Genomic DNA, 20,249 nt, shown 5'->3' on the forward strand with positions numbered 1-20,249 from the left:
TAGATTGAAAGAAGAACATCAGAGCGGATCTGTTCCCTCTTAAATACCTGGCAGCTCCGGAGGCCGTGAGAGTTGAGATGAGAGCAACTATTCTGTGGTATCTTTTATATGAATGAGGTATTTGTTTACAACAATATCCAGATAATTTTCTTTTTACAGTGATGGCTACAATTTTGACCCATCCTGTAATCATCAGTGATGAAGGCTATAAACAGATGTGTGGAAGTTGATGTTTTTCAGATTTCATTTTCATTTTATTCTGAGCATTCTTTAACAGAGCTGTACCCAGTTAGCAGATTTACTTTCTTTAAAGTTTGGTCTCCTTTTATTTTTCTGGTCCTTAATTTTACTGGAAAGATCCATGAGAAGCGAATTTGCTGAGATCTGCCAGTAGATGGAGGAAAGAAAAAGCACAGTAAGTCCTCACTTAACATTGTCGATAGGTTCTTGGAAACTGTGGCTTTAGCGAAATGGTGTACAGTGGGTTCTTGAATAATGTCATTTTGTTCAACATAGTTTTTATTGTAATGTTGAAGACAAGAAAATTGGTTTTGTGGCCTATCCCATAGGGCTCATTCAAAGATTCAGTAAGCCTCTAGTCCATATTAAGTGTTTTGGGGCCATACAGGCCCAACTGAAGTTCCAGTGTGTGGTGGCGGGGAGAGACCCCTTAATCCAGCCTCATCCAGACTCTCATAAAGTTTGGGAACCTTATCTTTCTGGTCTGCATAGTTTCTAATGGTGAAAGAATGGTTAATTGAACCGAAAGTGCATTGTGTCTTGTGTTTGGGAAATAAAATAGTGATCTGAGATGCCAATTAAATCTAGGGTTGCCAGATAAAATATGGGACACCCAGTAAAATTTGAACTTCAGATAAATGATGAAAAAATTTCAGAATAAGTATGTCCCAATATAATTGTAGTTTACCTTAAATTTAACTAGTTGTTTTGCATTTTTATTTGTGAAGTCTGGCACCTCTAATTTCATCTCATTGTTTCCCCATGTGGAATCTTTTGGCTGCCTTTATGGTAGCTAAAAATGAGTTGAGGAATTTCACATAGGATGCAGAGGTATGATTTTATCTGCATCTGCCCCATAGCTCCTGTCCTTTGTTGTTGCTAATAGAAACCTGGCCTTTCACGAAAGGTCCCATCATCTATTAAAACACTGGTTGCATAGCAGCCAAACATTTTTGTTGAGAAATAAGCCAGACGGAAATCTCTGTGATGACACTTCCTTCAACCTCACGCTATTGCCGAACATGCGACAGGGAGGATGTTGGGAATGGAATCATAAGAATCCTCCTGCAGCATGTCAGGAGTTCACCCTGGAGCAGTTAGAGGTCGGCAGGCAGGGATTCTCTGGTGGCATCTGGGGATGTGTTCTCAGGCTTTAATAGCGGGTAGGAAGCCTTATCTGTGGAGGAGTCCAGCAGTGAACATCCCATTCTGCATGCCAAGGGAATGCACAAATAGGGAACACACAAAAACAAAAGAAGTCAAAGTCCTGGTCCTTGATCACTGAGGAATGTATAGTTCCAGAGAGGGATAGGACCAGCAGGTATATACACTACTCTTCCTTTGTGACTTTGTGTCAGCACTGATAGGTGCTTTCCACGCACTGTCATAGTAATCCTTACAGCAGTCCTGTGAACAAGATCCTGTTATTATTCCCATTTTCCACTTGAGGAGACTGAAGCTTAGGCTGTGGGGTGGAGCCTGCAGCCTTAAAGTCAGCCTGACCTAAAAGTTCCTATTCTGTCTTGACTCCTTATCAAATATTGCAAGTATAGGTTGAATCATATGAAATCGCCAGTATGTAGCAATTTTGACCTACAAAAAATGACAATTTCATATGGTTCAACTTCAGAGAACGAGACCCAATATTATATATACATACATATATATTACAAATAACTTGCTATTCTATAACTATTACATGTAACTTGCCAAGGCTGACTAGGGTGAATGAAATATGTGGACCTAGTTTTGAGCTCACCAGAGATGCTTCTGGGAAGCTAGTTTTCATTCATTCACCCACTCACTCATTGGCTCACTCGCTGAATGGAAACTTACTAAATTCTTCCAAGCATATTATTAAGCATAGGTTTGAACAGATTTTTTTTTTTTTTTTGAGACCGAGTCTCACTCTGTCTCCCAGGCTGAAGTGCAGTGGCACGATCTTGGCCCACTGCAACCTCCGCCTCCTGGGTTCAAGCAATTCTCGTGCCTCAGGTTCCTGAGTAGCTGGGACTGCAGGCATGCACCACCACACCTGTCTAATTTTTGTATTTTTAGTAGAGATGGGGTTTCACGATGTTGCCCAGGCTGGTCTCAAACTTCTGACCTCAGGTGATCCACCTGCCTGGGCTTCCCAAAGTTCTGTGATTACAGGCGTGAGCCACCACACCTAGGCTGAACAGTTTTTTTTAAAAAAATTTTTTATTGGCCAGGTGTGGTGGCTCACGCTTGTAATCCCAGCACTTTGGGAGGCTGAGGCGGGCGGATCACGAGATCAGGAGATCCAGACCATCCTGACTAACATGGTGAAACCCTGTCTCTACTAAAAATACAAAAAATTAGCTGGGCGTGGTGATGGGCGCCTGTAGTCCCAGCTACTTGGGAGGCTGAGGCAGGAGAATGGCGTGAACCCGAGAGGCAGAGCTTGCAGTGAGCCGAGATCGCGCCACTGCACTCCAGCCTGGGCGACAGAGCAAGACTCCGTCTCAAAAAAACAAAACAAAACAAAAAACAACAAAAAAAACCTTTTTGTTCTGAAAAATTTCCCTCCTGCTCATTTGTAGTCAATTCTACTCTCACCACCATGCAACCACTAATCTGTGTTTTGTATATGGGCCATTTCTGGCCATCTTGTATGAATGGAATCATGCAATGTATGGTCGTTTGTGTCTGGCTTCTTAGCATGTTTTTCAGGTCCATTCATGTCGAAGCATGTGTCATGAGCTCATTCCTTTTTATTGCTGAGTAGTATTCCATCGTGTGGCTATACCACATTTTCTTTTTTTCTTTTGTTTTTGTTTTTGTTTTTTGAGACAGAGTTTTACCCTTGTTGCCCAGCCTGGAGTGCAATGGCACAATCTCAGCTCACTGCAACCTCCGCCTCTTGGGTTCAAGCAATTCTCCTGCCTCAGCCTCACAAGTAGCTGGGATTACAAGCTTGTGCCGCCACACCTGGCTAATTTTGTATTTTTGGTAGATACGGGGTTTTGCCATGTTGGTCAGTCTGGTCTTGAACTCCTGACCTCAAGCAACCAACCCGTCTCAGCCTCCCAAAGTGCTGGGATTACAGGCATGAGCCACTGTGCCTGGCCCACATTTTATTTTTCTCTTCTCCAGTTCATAGACATTTGGATCATTTTTACTTTCTGGCTATTACATATGTTGCTTCTATGAACATTTTTGTATAAGTTTTTGTGCAGATGTATCATTTCTCTTGGGTAGGTAACTAGGATTGCAATTGCTAGGTCATGTGGTAAGTTTCTGTTTTATGTTTAGCAGGTTTTCGAGGAGGGAGAGTGAAAAATGAGTTTAAAAATGAGTAAAAAAGGCTCAAAAGTGTGACTGAGGTTTGGAATAGCTAATGAGGCAACTGTAACCTGGAATGAAGTACCAGAACTCAGAAAGATGAGCTGGACAGATTTTTAAATAGGAAGGTTAGAGGGGATCTGGAGTTATCCGGCGATCCTGCTGCCTCTCCTTCTCTATGAAGCCAGTGTTCCTTTCTTTGCACATTTGGTAGGGTGGGTAAAAGGCTCCTCTTTCCATTGCTGATTTTGGACACAGGAATTAGAATGTCATTTTTTAACCTTCCAGTGGCAATAGTCCTTAACCAGGAAGTAGCAATGCTCCGCCTTCTAGAGCATCAATTCCCTAATGTGGAAAACCAGTCCCACAGTTTTCTCTAAGAAAAATATGGACAATATATTATAATGGGTTATTCATAAACCTAAATTTATATAATGCAAAGGTGTGTATCTTATTCTTGGAGTGTATCTTTCTTACTATTTTGGAATAATGAAGACTTCTTTTTTTTTTTCTTGGAGATAGGGTCTTGCTCTTTTGCCCAGCCTGGAATGCAGAGGCGCAAAGATGGCTCACTAGAGCCTTGACCTTCTGGGCTCAAGTGATCCTCCTGCTTCAGCCTCCCAAGGAGCTGGGACCACAGGCACGTGCCACCAGGCCCATTTTATTTTTATTTTTATTTTTATTTTTGTAGAGACGGAATCTCGCTATGTTGCTTGGGCTGGTCTTGAAGTTTTGAGCTCAAACTGCCTGGGATTACAGTGCTGGGATTATAGGCCTGAGCCATTGTGCTGGCCATGAAGACTTTTTAATTCAGTGATGTTGATATATGTTTTTTAATGGTTGTACATGGCATAATAAGTTATAGGCAATGAAATGTGTGTGTGCGTGTGTTTAGTTTAAGTTGGTTTTTGAAATTCCCAAATCTGGAAACTACTGTTCCAAAGAAAGTTTTGAGAAGACATTAGTTGACATGTTTGTATTTTCCCTTCTTCCTTATTTTCTGACATTATTGTGGAGAGTGGGCATCTAGAGTGATGCCTGGATGAGATCACAATGAAAGATGAGTGCAACCAAGAAAAGACAATCCCAGGTGTGTCCCCCCACCACTACTTAGACATCTGACTCTGTGTTAATATATGCAGTTGATGGGCACATGTCATCTTAAATCCTTTTGGTAGTACAAAGAATCCAGAACCAAGTTTAGTTTGGATTTCTTATGCATATTTGGGACTAACCAGCAGCTGACTCTGTTCAAGATAAGCACTTGTTTTCTATGGATATTCTGCTGAGGTTGGAGGCTCTGCACCAACTGCATGTGGTGAGGGCTTTTATAGGAGCTCTGGATCCTAAGTGTGAAGGGAGCCCTCAGGCTTGCTATACTGTGCCCATTCTCAAGGTTGGGGCTAGGGAGAGGGATTTTGCTGTAACATGATCCTACAGTACACATAGCCATGTTCTCCAGTTAATAATGACAACAGTGATGATGGTTGAAATGAAATTAATAACAGTGAAATTAATGGCATGAAATTAATAACTGTGAAATGCATTGAGCCAACATCATGCTAAATGCTTTCAGGCATGATGCAATTTGATCCCAGCAACAGTTGTGTTAGATAGGTATGGTTATTCCTTTTTTGTGAGAAGCAACTTAGGGGCAGGAGTGTTTAATAAATTGCACAGTTACCTTGCCACTGACTGGATGAGAGATGTAGAGCCCATTGCCAGAAGGGGCCAAGCCAGGGTTCAAACCTAACCTGTTCTTTTAAAACCCTGAGCCTCTCAGGTCAGCAGTTTCTACACCAAATCTTATTCCCAGAGGCCCAGCGCTTCAGTTCAGCTGTGCTGCTGAGGTCTTGTGTGTGAAAAGGGAGCTGGGAATGGATTCTGTGGGCCATGCTTAGCAAAACCTCCCTGAGGCAGCCCACGGCTCTGGTGTATCCAGCACACTTTATTGCTGCCCCTCTGTCTATAGACGGCTCTATTGATTCAGCCTTGGGAAGTCTTTGCCCCGGCTGCCCTCTTCACCCCTTTTGTTGATACATTCCGAGAATGTTCAAGTTCACACCCATGTTGCACCCCCGGCTCCTGAGCCTGAGGACAGGATGTGAGTGCCTGCCCTGGTGCTCGTGGGTATCAGCATGATGGAGATTTGTGCTGATCTACATGCTGGTGGCTTCCCCCTTGCCTGTGCTTGGTAACTGGGGACTTTACCCGCTGTCTTTATGCAGTTCTTACAGGCCATATTTTAATGCTGTGTCATTTCTTAGAAAGATGGGTTGAAAAGGATAAACTAGAAGCTTCTATCCATTTCTCTTTTATTTTTAAGAATGTTGTATTTTGGCCGGGCGTCGTGGCTCACACCTGTAATCCCAGCACTTTAGGAGGCCGAGGCAGGAGGATCACGAGGTCAGGAGATTGAAACCATCCTGGCTAACCCGGTGAGACCCCATCTCTACTAAAAATACAAAAAAATTAGCTGGGCATGGTGGCGGGCGCCTCTAGTCCCAGCCACTCGGGAGGCTGAGGCAGGAGAATGGCATGAACCTGGAGGTGGAGCTTGCAGTGAGCTGAGATCGCACCACTGCACTCCAGCCTGGGCAACAGAGCGAGACTCCGTCTCCAAAAAAAAAAAAAAAAAGTTGTATTTTACGAGCACATTGATCTGAAAGGTGATTTGCATGTCTTTTCTGCTTGTTAAACTCAGCATAGTTTGAGGTGGGGAAATCCCATATCTAACTGGTGTCAAATTTTGTTTAGTAGTAATTTCTGTGTTCCCTTTTTCCCTTTCCTCCTTTCCTCTTATTTTTTTTCTCCTCAGTTTAACATTTGCCATAGTTTATGCTTAGCAACCTGTGAGATATGTATGGCTAGTGTCACTCACTTTTGGTAACATGGAGTCACCAAGGTACAAAATAACTAAGTGGAGTGTGCAGGGTCTGGCCAGAATTGGATCTAGAAATGTGGTCTTTTGATTGCTAGCCCAGCTGCTTTCCTTGTTATCACTTTGTGGAGCAGGCTGGACATTGACAATGAGTTCTGAGACTGACTGGAATGGGAGACCCCTCCCAGCTGGTGGTCGAGCTGCTTAGAGCATGGTCTATCTGTTTGGGACTAGGGTTGAACTCTGAGAGGGACCAATCAACCCCATGAAGAAAGAAACCCCTTCTATCACTGCGGAGTGTACCCTAGCGCCTGTCAGCTGCTCTGGAAGTTTTTGCCACTAGAAGAGGGATGCAGAGCATCTTTTCTTATCGCAGCTGAACTGAGAACATATGTTTCATCCATATAGGGCACCTTACTTAGGAAGCTTGTGTCCTTGTCCTTTCTAATACTCTGGCACCTCGCCCATCAGATGGCTGCCCCCTCTTATAAGCTAAGTGCCTGTATGGCTGGCTGTTCTGATTTTAAGTCATGAGCTTTGACTTTTATCAGAAATTTACAGCTTGGTTTTCAGAGGAGTTAGTTGAGTGCAATTGTATGAAATGGCAGTGTTAAGTTTTATACTGTGGAAATATTAAACTGGAACTCTGTAAAATATGCGTTTTCAGTGTCTTTTTTGAATGGTTTTGTGTGTTTTATCAATCATAGGCATTTTTATTACTCAAGTAGTCTGTTCATTGTAGAATGATTAGAAAATACAGATAAGCAAAGAGAGAGAGGAAAAGAAAAGAAAAAAATATATATCTACTCTAAATAAAAGTTCCCTAAGAGAGAGGACAGGGTGTGAAGGACTTTGAGCTTTTTAGAAGAAGGGGTCAGATCAGCTGGTGTAAGTCTCCACTCCCAGCATCACTCTGTTCTTCCTGTTCTGGACACTAGCAATCAAGACAGAAGTTGGGGTGTTTGAGGATGTCCTGGAGAAAGTCAAGGTGGCTTTTGGTTTGCTGCCCCAGGCAGTGAGCCCCGGTGGTTCAGGGGCCGAAAGTCCTGCAGTTAATCCACCACCTGCAAGGGACGACTGTGAAAAGAGAAAAATAGTCCTCCTTTGGGGTCCCATTATTTATACAGTTGCTAGCTTTCAAGCAGATAGAGAAAAAATAATCTTGCAGTCATGCTTTCCCTCTCTTAACTTCTCCCAGCTCTGCTGGAGCCATCCATTCCTTCATTCATCTGTCCATCCATCCATCCATCCATCCGTTCACTCATGCATTCATTCATTCATCCACTTACTGGCTCACTTCATTCATCCATTCAATACCAATCTACTGCATACCTGTTGAGCGCTAAACATTGTTGCATTTGGTTCTGGGAGTGCAGCACGAATAAGATAAGGCCCTTCTCTCATGGATCTTTCATTGGACTGGTGCAGGTTGTAGTGCCATTGCTTCCCTTTCAGCCTTACCTTTCTACAGCTGTGGATACGGTGCCATGAATTTGCGAGTAAAAGTGTTTATCTCTCCCTGGAGCAGACTAGACCCCTAGGCTCCGTCCTAGAGCACAACTCACCCTCAGCTGCCCTGCAACCTGATCATCACCAACAGGGAAGGTGAGGAGAGGGCAGTATTTGACTGATTGAATTCTTCTCAAAATGATACTTTAGTTTTGTCTGGGAGGGGCAGGGGAGCAGATCACAGAGGGAGGAGTTCTTGGCTTTATCAGAGAAAGAAGGCCTCATTGTGTGTTGTTGTTGGAACAGGTCCCAGAGACCTCAGTACAATTCTTTGGACAGGGCTGAGCTAAGCTACCATGTATAAAATAATAGTTGAAAGAATAGTGTGGAATTTAGGGTAGTATCAAAGAGAGCTCTGTGTTTCAGCTGTCTCCAGGCAGAGGGCATGACTTCAGCCCCAGGTCAAGTCCTGTTGTTAACTTCATAATATCTTAATGAACATGCCTTTTTGTGTCTGTGTCTGTTCCTCTCCTCTCTCCCCCTTTCTCTCTTTTGTATGTAGTCATTTATTAAGGGATTTTGCTAGAAAATTTAAAACTTAATCTCTGTAAACTCTTCCTTTTGAACTATGGCATACCTGAGTGGACGGGCAAGTTGCAGGGATGGGGACATTTGACACAGAGAGCTTAGGAAGTTCCAGGAAACCAGTATTACTGAAACTATAGTCAGTTCTATTATGATTTTTTGCTGCGTTGATGTAACACCTATTTCATTGTTTACCTAATATTGTTCTTTAAGTGGGAGTTGAAGGGACACTCTTTGTTTAATAAAGAACTAATATAATTTGCCCCAAATAGTAAGTAACCATAAGCATTGATATGTAAACTGTAGTGTTTGTATCCTACATAAAGCGATTTGTGGTATGCAAAGCCATATACATACCACATTTTGGGAAGTTCTGTTGTAGATTGTACCAGCTGTATTCACCATATTCTTGGAGAGTCAGATGAATAAATCTACCCCCTTCCAGTCCTTTCCTCCCATCTCCCTCTCCCACACTAAAGTGAATTGTGGGGCATGACACAAGTTGGAGAGAGGCCCCAGGGAGTGTTCCAGGACTGAGGGAAAGGAGCATTTGTGGCTACTCTGTGCCCTGCCAGTGGGAGTAAAAATAGACCTACCTCCTGGGGTTATTGTTAAGTTTCAGTGAGCCAGTGCATACGGACCTTGCCTGTTAGCACAATGCCTGGGCTTCCCCTTTTCCTGATCATCTACAGGCACTGGCCCCTTGAATAACTTCACTCTTTATGCTGGGTACACAGCAATATTGCCAGCGCTGAAGCAGAAGATGCAGACACTGTGAAATGTGCTGTGGACAACCAAGCTGTCCACGTGCCAGGAGATTTATTTCCCATCTCTTCAGCAAGCTCTCTCCATCCTGGGTGGCATAGAGTAGAAGCTGAGGGTGTGGGCTCTGGACCTCGACAGCATGGGTTCCAATCCTGGCCTGTCCCTTATGTGAAGTTGATAAGTACCTTATTTTTTCATGTATTCAACAGATAAACATTGTGTGCCTACTGTGGGCCAGCCACTGTTCTAGGCTCTAAGGATTTGCTAGTGAACAAACTGAGGGACAGAATCTTGCCTTTGCAGAGCTTATATTCTGGCCTTATTTTTGTCTCTTAAATGGAAGTAATAATAGACTTACCTCCTGGGGTTATTGTTAAGTTTAAGTGAGCCAATGCATACAGAGCCTGCTTATTAGCACAATGCCTGCCTTGCAGCTATTGCTTAATAAATGCTAGGTTTTCACTTATGATACTCTTGTGCCCAGCCTTGCACCAGGCTTTGAACCCATTTTCATCATTCCATTCCTGTTTTGGCTTCAGTGGCACGCAACTGAAACATTCTCTCCTTATTTCTTGGCCTGTAAGTAATTCTTGAAACCTCCCAGCCTCTAGGAACTTCTTATGGCTTGTAGCCTCCTCACCTAATCATGGCACTCTAAGAACTAAGAACTCCTGGTCACCCCCTGAAATAAGCTTACTCATCACCTAGCTGCCGTGATGAGTTGGCATTCTCATCTCCCGGATGACGTGTTTTGGAAAGGATCTTTTGTGAAAGGCTCCCCGCCGCCGTCTACTGCCTTTTCCCCCCAGTGCTTCCTTTTCGCTTCCTGTAGTATGAGGGTTGTTCAGGCAGACATCCTGACCTTGCAGTTGCTGTAAGGATCTTTTTAACCCAGTTATTTACAGGAAAACTCACTGTAGCATGGTTGGTCTAATAGAGAGGTGTTTTTTCATATTTGTAGAGCTGGGGTCTCAATCTTTTGCCCAGGCTAGAGTCCAGTGGTGCAGTCATGGTTCACTGCATCCTTAAACTTCTAGGCTCAAGCAATCCTCCTTTTTTTTCTTCCTCTTTTTTTTTTGACAAGAGTCTTGCTCTGTCACCCAGACTCGAGTGCGGTGGCATAATCTTGGTTCACTGCAACCTCTGCCTCCTTGGGTTCAAGCAATTCTTGTGTCTCAGCCACCCGAGTAGCTGGGATTACAGGTGTGCGCCACCACGCCTGGCTAATTTTTGTATTTTTAGTAGAGATGGGGTTTTGCCATGTTGGCCAGGGTGGTCTTGAACTCCTAGCTTCAAGTGATCCTCCTGCCTCGGCCTCCCAAAGTGCTGGGATTATGGGCATGAGCCACCACGCCCAGCCTCAATCCTCCCTCTTCTGCCTCCTAAGTATCTGGGACTATAGGCACATGCTATCATGTCCAGCTAATTAAAAAAATTTTTTTAGAGTTGGGGTCTTGCTGTGTTGCCCATGTTGGTCTTAAACTCCTGGGCTCGAGCAGTCCTCCTGCCTCAGCCTCCTGAGTCTTTGGAATTACAGGCATGAGCCACCATGTCTGGCTTCTAAAACAGGGGTATTTATGCTGGGCCTTAGCAACCAGTTATCTGTGGGAGGGCTTGACTGCATGTTAATTCTATATAATTTCTTTTTCTTTTTCTTTTTTCTTTTTTGAGAAAGAGTCTCACTCTCACCCAGGCTGGAATGCAGTGGCCGGATCTCAGCTCACTGCAAGCTCCGCCTCCCAGGTTCACACATTCTCCTGCCTCAGTCTCAAAGTGGCTGGGACTACAGGTGCCCGCCACCATGCCCGGCTAATTTTTTTTGTAGTTTTTTAGTAGAGATGGGGTTTCACTGTGTTAGCCAGGATGGTCTCGATCTCCTGACCTTGTGATCCACCCGCCTCGCCTCCCAGAGTGCTGGGATTACAGGGGTGAGCCACCGAATTCTGTATTATTTCTAAAGAGAAAAATTCTACCTATCATTTCTGTGTAATTGACATAAGATTTTGTGCTGGGTTCCCAGCCTCTGAAAGGCAATACCAGGTCAGTCTCCATTGACTTCAGCACTCAGTGACCTGATAGGACTTTTGTGCTGGGGCGTGCCATATGGTTGTTTCAGAAGGAAACCAGACTGCTCTGCCCTTCAAAGAGTGGGAAGGAACTGGGTGATGGGGGTGACTTAGACAGTGTGTGTATTAATCTGCTAGGGTTGCCATAACAAGGTCCCACAGACAGGGCAGTTTCAGTAACAAAAATTGGTGTCTCCTAATTCTGGAGGCTGGAAGTCAGATCAAGGTGTTGGCAGGGCTCTTTTCTTCCCAAGCCTCTCTCCTTGGCTTGTCTTCTCCCAGTATCTTCACATGGTCTTTTCTCTGCTGTGCCTGCGTCCTAACCTTTTTTTCTTATAATGTCACCATATTGTATTAGGGCCTGCCCTAATGACCTCATTTCCCATAATTGCCTCTTTAAAGACCTTGTTTTCAAATACGGTCCCATTCTGAGGTACTGAGAATGAAGACTTCAACATAGGAATTTTAGGGGCCTCAATTCAGCCCTTGACAGTGTGGTTCAGGAATGCAGTTCCAAAATACACCTATGTTACCTAAGCCTTGAGTTCCTCAGGTTGGCCTCTGAGGGCCAGCAGGGAAGACAAGGTCAGCCAGCTTTAGGCTTGGGTGTGGACTTGGTGGCCACCATTACTAGTTTAATAAGATCTTACTGGTGACTTAGGCCAGTTAACTGTTCCTCAGGAGGGTTGGCCAGGTCTGAAGTAGGTGGACAGTGCTATCTACAAGTAGGTAAGCTTTGCTTATTAACCCTTGTGTCCTGCCTACTTTCAGACAGGAGCTGAGAAGGAGGAGTAGGAATACGTTGGGGAAGAATTTGTTGATAGTAGAAGTGGGATATTGTCCTTCAGACAGGACTCAGAAGTTTGTCAAGAGTTGGGAACACCATGGCTAGAGCCTTCCGGTAATCTGCAACTCCCCTGTTCTTCCTGTTAGATGTGCTGTAAACAGCGAACTGCCTTCAAGAGGGGTTTGGAATCTGTTGACTTTGGCTGGGATGTAGCCTAAGGAGATTCATCGGTTTCCAATTCCTGTTCTCTCAGGATATTAAGTATTGCCATGAACTGGAAAATTTTTCTTTATTAAAATTGGAGGAAGAGTTGGAGTGTTTTGAAAGGGACCTGGATCAGGAAGGGAGCTGACACCAGAAGTTCCACTGCATTCCTTCAGAGATGATTTTTATCTTTTTTGCATTGTCAGTGCTCAGTGGCTTAAATCCTCAGTGAAACAAGGTGAGATAAACAAGTAAATAAGATTCTGCAAGTGCTGACATGGTAGCTAGCTTGCGAGGCAGTGTATTATGGTTACTAAGTGTATAGGCTCTGGAGTCCCGCTAACCCGCATTCAGAACCTAGCTCTACTGCTCGTTACCTGTGTGACCTTGAGCCAATTATTTAACCTTTCTGGGCTTCAGTTTCCCTATCTGTAAAATGGTAATGATATTGGTACTTACCACACTGGTTGTTGTGACAATCAAATGAGATAATGTGTTAGTACCCTTAGACAATGCTCAACAGTTATAAGCCAGTTGTTAGCCTCTGCTCTTGTTATCAATGTAGGATGATTGAGAGGCTGTTTCCCTAAGTCAGTTGGCTGGCTCCTAACTCAAGGGCAGAGCAACATCATATTACTTATGGAATTACATGATTTTTATTTTTTAGAGACAGAATTTTGCTGTGTTGCCCAGGCTGGAGTACAGTGGCATGATCTCGGCTCCCTGCAACCTCTGCCTCCTGGAGTCAAGGGATTCCCCTGCCTCAGCCTGCCGAGTAGCTGGGATTACAGGCTTGGGCCACTACACCCGGCTAATTTTGGTATTTTTAGTGGAGATATGGTTTCACCATGTTGGCCAGGCTGGTCTCGAACTCCTGACTTCAGGTGATCTGCATTCCTTGGCTTTCCAAAGTGCTGGGATTACCGGTGTGAGCCACCATGCCTGGCCAGAATTACATGATTTTTATGCTTGCTTTTCTAGTTTCTATTGTAGCTATGAGAACTCACTTTAATCTTTTTTAGAGAACAACAGTTACACTGAAGGAGAACATTTCTTTTAAATGGGAAAGAGTATTTTTTAAATTATATTTTGTGTTTTGTTATAAATCTAAGATTGGTTAGTTTTATTGGTTAAAAAAGTTTGCTAAGTGATGAAGGTCATGGATTCATATTCACTGCACACATTTATTGAGATGTCCCTGCTACCTTCTGGCACCTTCCCCTGCTTCCTTTGCAGTGTCCAAACCCACTGGCTGTCAGCCCTGGTCCACTACAGGGCCTTTGCACAGGCTGTCCCCAGGACCTGGAGCACTTTTGCCACTTCCCCTTCTCACCACTTGCAGACTCATTCGAGCCTCACTTTCTCCAGCTAGCCTTCCTGGTCCGTCTGTGCTACTGCTGCTGTTTTCTTCTTATTTTTTGTGAGACCAGGTCTCACTCTGTCACCCAGGTTGGAGTGCAGTTCCACAATCATGGCTCACTGCAGCCTCAACCTCCTGGGCTCAAGTGATCCTCCCACCTCAGCCTCCTGAGTAGCTGGGACCACAGACATGCACCACCATGCTTATTTATTTATTAATTTATTTATTTATTTATTTATTTAAGTTTTATAGAGATGAGTTCCCGATACGTTGCCTAGGCTGTCTCAAACTCTTGGGCTCAAGCCATCCACCCGCCTGGGCCTTCCAATGTGTTGGGATTATAGGTGTGAACCATGTTGCCCAGCCCCTCTGTGCTTCTGTAGGACTCTGATTCTGTCCCTTCTACAGTACAGGGATATTGCTAACTGTACATTCATTTGGGTAAAATTTGATTGAAGTTTGGCTCATCATTAGATGGGAAACCCATGAGGGTAGGAACCATGTCTTTTTTTGTTTACCATCATATACTGAGCAGCTGAGAGCAACTTGGTGCATGATCGACACTGGATAAATATGTGTTGATGAGTGAGTGGATATCATTTTGATGTAAAGTGTGTGAGGTACAGTGGAGGCTGCAGAGATAAAGCCTGTTCCACCTCTTCGCCTGAGGAGCATCTGGTATCATAGAGAACACAATTAAATAGTGCCATAGGAGGAGTACGTGAGTGAAGCCACAATTCACAGGAGGATAGTCACTCTCCATTAATGGAGAAGCAAAGGCATCTTGTAGGAGATGCCATGTGTGCCCTGGGCCTTGGAGAAAGAGGAGATGAGTGAGAAGAAATGGGAGGAAGAGACACATGAGATGGAAAGAACTGTGTGAGCAAAGGCTTGTGAAGTGCAGTGTGGCTTCAGGGAATGGGAGTCACATGGTTTGGCTGGAGTCCAGCCGCCTTGCAGGGAAGCAGTGGGTAGTAAGTTGGAATGTATGTCTCAGCCACATTGTGGCAGGACTCCAGTGCCAGGCAAGGCACTTGGGGTTGGTTTGGAGGAAAAGATAGGGGGGAGGTGTGATCAGTCCTTGAGCAGAGGGGTAGTGTGATCAGCACTGTGCTCAAGAAGATAGTGTCCAGTGTGGTTTGCATGGAGTGTGGAGGCAGGAGCAGTGGGAGGGGGAGCAGGTAGGAGACGGAGTGTGGGAAGAAGAGGGCTTAAGGAGAAACCTACGAGTGGGCTGTGTAGCGAGGAGAGAGAGCACATGGATGGGGCTTGGTCACTGACTAGATGCAGGAGCCAGGGTAGAGGGAGGGGACAGAGAGGGTGATGAGATTTTGCATCTTGGGCTTCTGAAACTTTAATGATGCTTTTAAATGAAGGAACATGGAAAACACTCAGCATGGTCCTGGACGTGTGGGAAGTTCAGTAAATGTTAGTTCTCTCCCCAGTGCCAGAAATCAGGAGCTCAGGCAGAGAAGCAGGTGGGAGGGGAGGGGGAAGGTGGAGGTGCCAGCACTGTATTCAGGTGATGAGACCCAGCAGCTGGCTGGAACGAGCAGGAGCAGAGTTGGCACGGGACAGCGGCAAGTGCCACCTTCACAGAGTCATTGTTGAAAACAAGGGAGAGAGAAGGGGCTTGGGTAGAACCGGGGGACCATCCCCCTTTCAGGGTTAGAGGAGGAAAAGCAGGATGCAAGGGCAGAACAGTCAGAGATAAAGAGGAAGGGCACCCAGAGGATGGTGCCTTGCAGTCCTGGGTTCATAAGACAGGTCTTCCTGCTGTAGAGGTGAAGGATAAGAGGGCTGTTGGTGCCCTGTGGGTGGGATTGGGTCTGGGGTCGGGCCTCCATTTCAGCCAGCCATCTTTGTTACTCATGTTCCCTGACCACAGACCTCATCCCCATCCCTAGTGGGGGGATGAAAGGTGGCCATGTAGTAAGTGCCCACCTCTCATGCGGTGGTATGGACACATCAGCACAACTTCAGTGCTGGCCTCAGTGACTTGCCAGGAGCAGTCATTACATCCATACTTGCATCATACTTGCCAAATTGCACTGTTCGCCCCTACTGCAGAGATGGTGGAGAGTGGTTATATCAGCATTATTTTTATAGGACCAGCCATACTAATGTTGAAAAGCTCAGGAGCCTTACTTAAAATTCCTGGACAGAACCTGAAATCTACTTGGAGTTTGGGTAATCAGAGTTTTAGTTGTGATTGATTTGTGAACTTTGACAGGTTTGTTGTCTTCTCTGAGCTTCAGGTTTTGGAAATGAGATATGAATAATAGGGTGTCAGAACAGGTTCTGGGCTTGTAATTAAGGTTCTGCTTTCTCTTTCTTAGCATGTCATCCAGTCCTAACACCAGGAATGTAGTTTCTGTTCCAGTATTTGTTAGAAGTTGAGACAGCTTGGGTATTGGCAGGCTTCCTTAGTTCTGCCTGGCCTGGAAGTGTATCTTTCCTTCCACTGTGCCATGTGGGACCACAAAGGAGAATGCCATGTACCAATTATTGTAAAAAAAAGTCACTGTGGTTTAACCCTCTGTCTGTGATCTGGGTCCAAGCCAGGCTCCACTGGGCCTTGTTCTGGCCAGCCAAGCCATGCCCTGGTCAGGTGGCACAGCTTCTCCCCCAGCCTCTTACTTCTGCACACCCTTATTTCTTGGTGCTGTGCCCATAGGTGTGGCATTGCTGGCTGGGGTGAGGGACTAGCACAGGAGACCGGGCTGCTGGAGGGAGGACCTTTTGGTGTCTGCGCCATTTGCTGTCACTCAGACAGTAGGTCTACTTGGGGTCTCTGTCCTATCTTTAATGAAAAAAGCTAAGTAGTGAGATGGCTCAGACTCTGGAGTTTGGATCCTTTATTTATCAGCTGTGTCACCTTGGAGATCACTTAGTGTTTCCGAGTCTTCATTTCCTCATGTATAAAGTGAGGAAAGTAAACCCGGGAGGCGGAGCTTGCAGTGAGCTGAGATCTGGCCACTGCACTCCAGCCTGGGCGGCAGAGCGAGACTCCGTCTCAAAAAAAAAAAAAAAAAAAAAAAGTGAGGAAAATGACATTACCACCTTCATGGGGCTCTCAGGAAAAGCCAAATGAGGTAACAATTGTAAAGAGCCTGATCCACATGCTAACATACACAGTGACTGTGCGCTGTGTGTGTTGTCATTCTTTCCCCACCATCAGCAGGAGGGAAGAGCTCCAGGGACCCTCCTGTTCGCTCCTTCTTGTGGCACCTCTCACCTGGAGTAATGTGGAGGGGACCCACATTAGAATCCCCCTTCCCTGCCCCTATAATAAAGTTCAAGCCCTACTGTCTTTTGAGGTGTGTCTGGGAAGGGTGCTCACCCAACTTCCAGCCTTCCTTCAACTCCACCTGGACATTGGAGCCAGAGTTGTACAGCACAGTGAGTCTTAGGGGTGATTTGGTTGCAAGGAGAAACTGCCTGCTCAAACCAGCTAAAGAAAAGTTTATTGCTAGGGTGCTGGGATGTCTCTGTACCTACTTTTTCTCTAGGGCAGCTGGTGTCTTCTCTTACTTGCCTCTATGGACTGGTTTTCTGCCTCAGCTCGCACACAAGGCAGAAGGAGGCCACCCCAGTCCAATTCAAAAACACTCCTCAGCTTGCATGTCCAGCGTCAGTTAACAAGCTCCTCTGTGCCCTAATTACAAATTCCCCCAAAGAAAAGCAGATTGACCCCCCATAGGTCAGATGTCCACCATGGTCCCTGCAGTGGGGAGTCTGGGCTGTGGGTGGGTGGGCATGTTTCATCTCACTGATGGGGCAAACAGGTCACAAAAAGGGCACCTGGACAAGCCAGTCACACCCACAGGTGGCATAATTTTCGGGCCTTCTGGCAGGAGGGAAAGCCCTCTCCTCCCATAGCCTACTCTGCCAGGCATATGCAGCCTGAGGCTGTTAGGCCTTCTGGAATTTACCAGAATAGACAGACTTCCACATCACAGGCCATGCGTGCCTCATAAAATCCCCACGTGGTTCCAGATCTCTGGATTACACAAACCGATGTTTCCTGAACAGGAAGAGTAGTCATATGTAGGTGATAGGGGAGATGATTTTAGGTGTATAGTGACACAATATTTTATACTGATAATTATATGCTTTATTTGGAAAACTTAACAACTAAGGATCAAACCTACAATTTCACAATCATTACACAGAAAATGTCATTATAGATGTAAGTAATAATGAGTTTCTTATAAAAATTTATGTAGTATGGACTTGAGTTTTTTTTTTTTTTTTTTTTTTTTAAGTGAAGGTGGGATGATTGAATGATGAAAGTTGAGAAGCCCTGACTGGTGTTGCATACACCAGAGATTCTTACCTGTGAACCCATGGGAAGACTTCAGGAGGCCTGTGAAGCCCTTGAAGTTGTAGACAAAGTTTCGGATTTACTTACCTTTCCGCCATCGTTTGTGGAGGAGGGAGAGTGAGTCATTGGTTGGTTTAGAAATTTAGTGTTGGAACTTTCTGAGGGTTATTTATTAAAGATTCCAGTTTCCTTCCCCAGAGATTTTGATGTAGCCGTGGAAATGGAACCCACAAATGTGCATTTCACGTGCATTTAGATGACGAGTGCAGGTGGTTCTCAGACCTCACATTGAGGAACACTGCTTATCAAGAGATTCAGGAGACCCCAACGTTGAGAATTCAATTCTGACCCATCCCAACTTCCTTAGGATTGTTGTGCAGTGGTTAAAACCTTCTTGTCAAGAATTTTTGAGATCTTTGGACAAAAGGTTTCTAGATAAATTTATATCACAAATTATTAAGGGTTTCTTAGTAAGGTCGCTGTCTTTTCTCTGATCAGTCATTTTGTTGTTTGGTTTGATCTTTTTAGTCCAAGATGCTTAAAAAAAACCAAAAACCAAAAAACACCTAAGGCTCATATTGAACATTACCATCCTGGAGCTGAAGGCTGTGGAATAACTTCAATTCAGTGTTAGAGAGAGACAATCACAAGTGTTTGTGAGCAGCTATGATGGCCTCCAGCATGGTTCTCAGACAGCAGGCATGTATCTGTGCAGCAGTAGGATGGGCAGAGGTGGACCTTGCCCCAGACATGCAGAGCAGCAGTTACACTCTTCCGTTTAGGAAACAAAAGCCTTTTCTTTTGCATGATCTTTGATCTCTGCGTGTTCATAAAGGCCATAATAATAAAACATAAGAATGAAACATTTTGCTTTAAATTGCAGTGTGTCAGGTACATCACGTATGCATTTTCTTATTTTTCCCAGAACATTACAAAGTGGAGTCTATTCTTAATTGCATTTCATAGACGAGGAAACTCAGACTTTGAGGGTAACTAGGTAGGACAGCAAGATGACTAGGCCTTCTGCCCCTGCACCTCCACTAGAAATCAAATTACCTGGGAAGGCAGTGCCAGGTAGTGGTAGGATTAAGTAGCTTTTGCTTTACTTAGGGCAGACAGGATACCAGGAATGAGGACTCCTTGAGGTGGAACTCAAGTGGAAGATGAGTAAACTATATCTTAGAGACAGATTACAGAGCTTCTTGATATTGTTTTTATTTTCCTTTTATTATTCCCTATCTTTAAGGCATCTTAACTATGTTTCTGTGGACCAAGAGAAGAGAGGGTGAATGACTCACACATGGGCCAAAGTGATCAAAGGGATGCATTTCTCCACTCCACCCCAAGCTAGTTTGGTGTTGGCAGCAGTAATTGGCAGGCTTCCTAAGGTGGAGTGTTTTTTTTTTTTTTTTTTAAACTTTTTTTTTTTTCATGGACTGCCTTACAGAGGTGGGAGGTTCCTTTGATGGCCCATAGTAGAGTTGGGAAAACCTGCAAGTGCACTCGTGCATTTTTCTGGGTAGTAGAGTCCTTGACTTCCATTAGAGTCTCAGAGTCACCTGTAACCCTGAACAGGTGCCTTACAGCATGGGGAATGCTTTATTGCTGGGCCATGGCTGGGAATTATCGTTCCTGGACTAGCAGCATCAGCATTGTCTGGGAATTTGCTAGAAATTCAGAATCTTGGGCCCCATCTGGTACCTGCAGAATTGGAACTGGCATTTTAACAGGATACTCAGGTGATTTATATATACACATTAAAATTTGAGAAGCACTTGGACTGAGTAACCCTTCCCGTTTGGTGAGTTAATTTCCAATGCCAACTCTGTGTTGGAGGAATTTTTATTAAGAAAAGCCATGTTTCCTTACAGCTTTGTTTAGAAAGTAGGGTGCCTCTGGTAAGTGTAATAGTTCTCATCTGTGCCCCTTAAGTATTGGTGCTCAGCTGATTATAAATTGAGTCAGATCTAGATAAAGGAATTTTTTGACCTACGTAGGTTAATTGACATGAGCTGTTAGGTTGGCCATAAAGGGCTGACCCAGCCCTTTGAGGGAAATAAAAAGTTGGAGATGACAAACTATTAACCTGTTAAACATACTCCAATCCCCCATTAAGCCTTTCTTCTAAGAGTTCATTGGTGGGTTTTAAGGAAATAATTGCACTGGCTTCTCAACTTGTCATGGTTACCTTGGAGCAGTCTTTACTGGTCTCTTTTCTTCTGCTTCTTGCCTTTTGCCTAGAATTGGCCCACTTTCTGTCTTTCTATCACACTAAGTTT

General features: G+C 44.6%; 1 protein-coding gene and 1 long non-coding RNA gene across 6 annotated transcripts in view; both read left to right on the top strand.

The window, feature by feature from the left end:
* ARHGAP26 (Rho GTPase activating protein 26) overlaps positions 1-20,249 on the top strand; it is a 459,132-nt gene that overhangs the window by 31,442 nt on the left and 407,441 nt on the right. The gene's annotated exons all lie outside the window — the stretch shown is intronic.
* LOC104681841 lies at positions 16,207-18,518 on the top strand. The gene is made up of 2 exons (XR_750619.2): positions 16,207-16,569; positions 16,686-18,518. It is a non-coding gene; the product is annotated as an uncharacterized LOC104681841 (long non-coding RNA).

Source organism: Rhinopithecus roxellana, chromosome 3, assembly GCF_007565055.1.
Source record: "Rhinopithecus roxellana isolate Shanxi Qingling chromosome 3, ASM756505v1, whole genome shotgun sequence".
NCBI lineage: Eukaryota > Metazoa > Chordata > Mammalia > Primates > Cercopithecidae > Rhinopithecus > Rhinopithecus roxellana.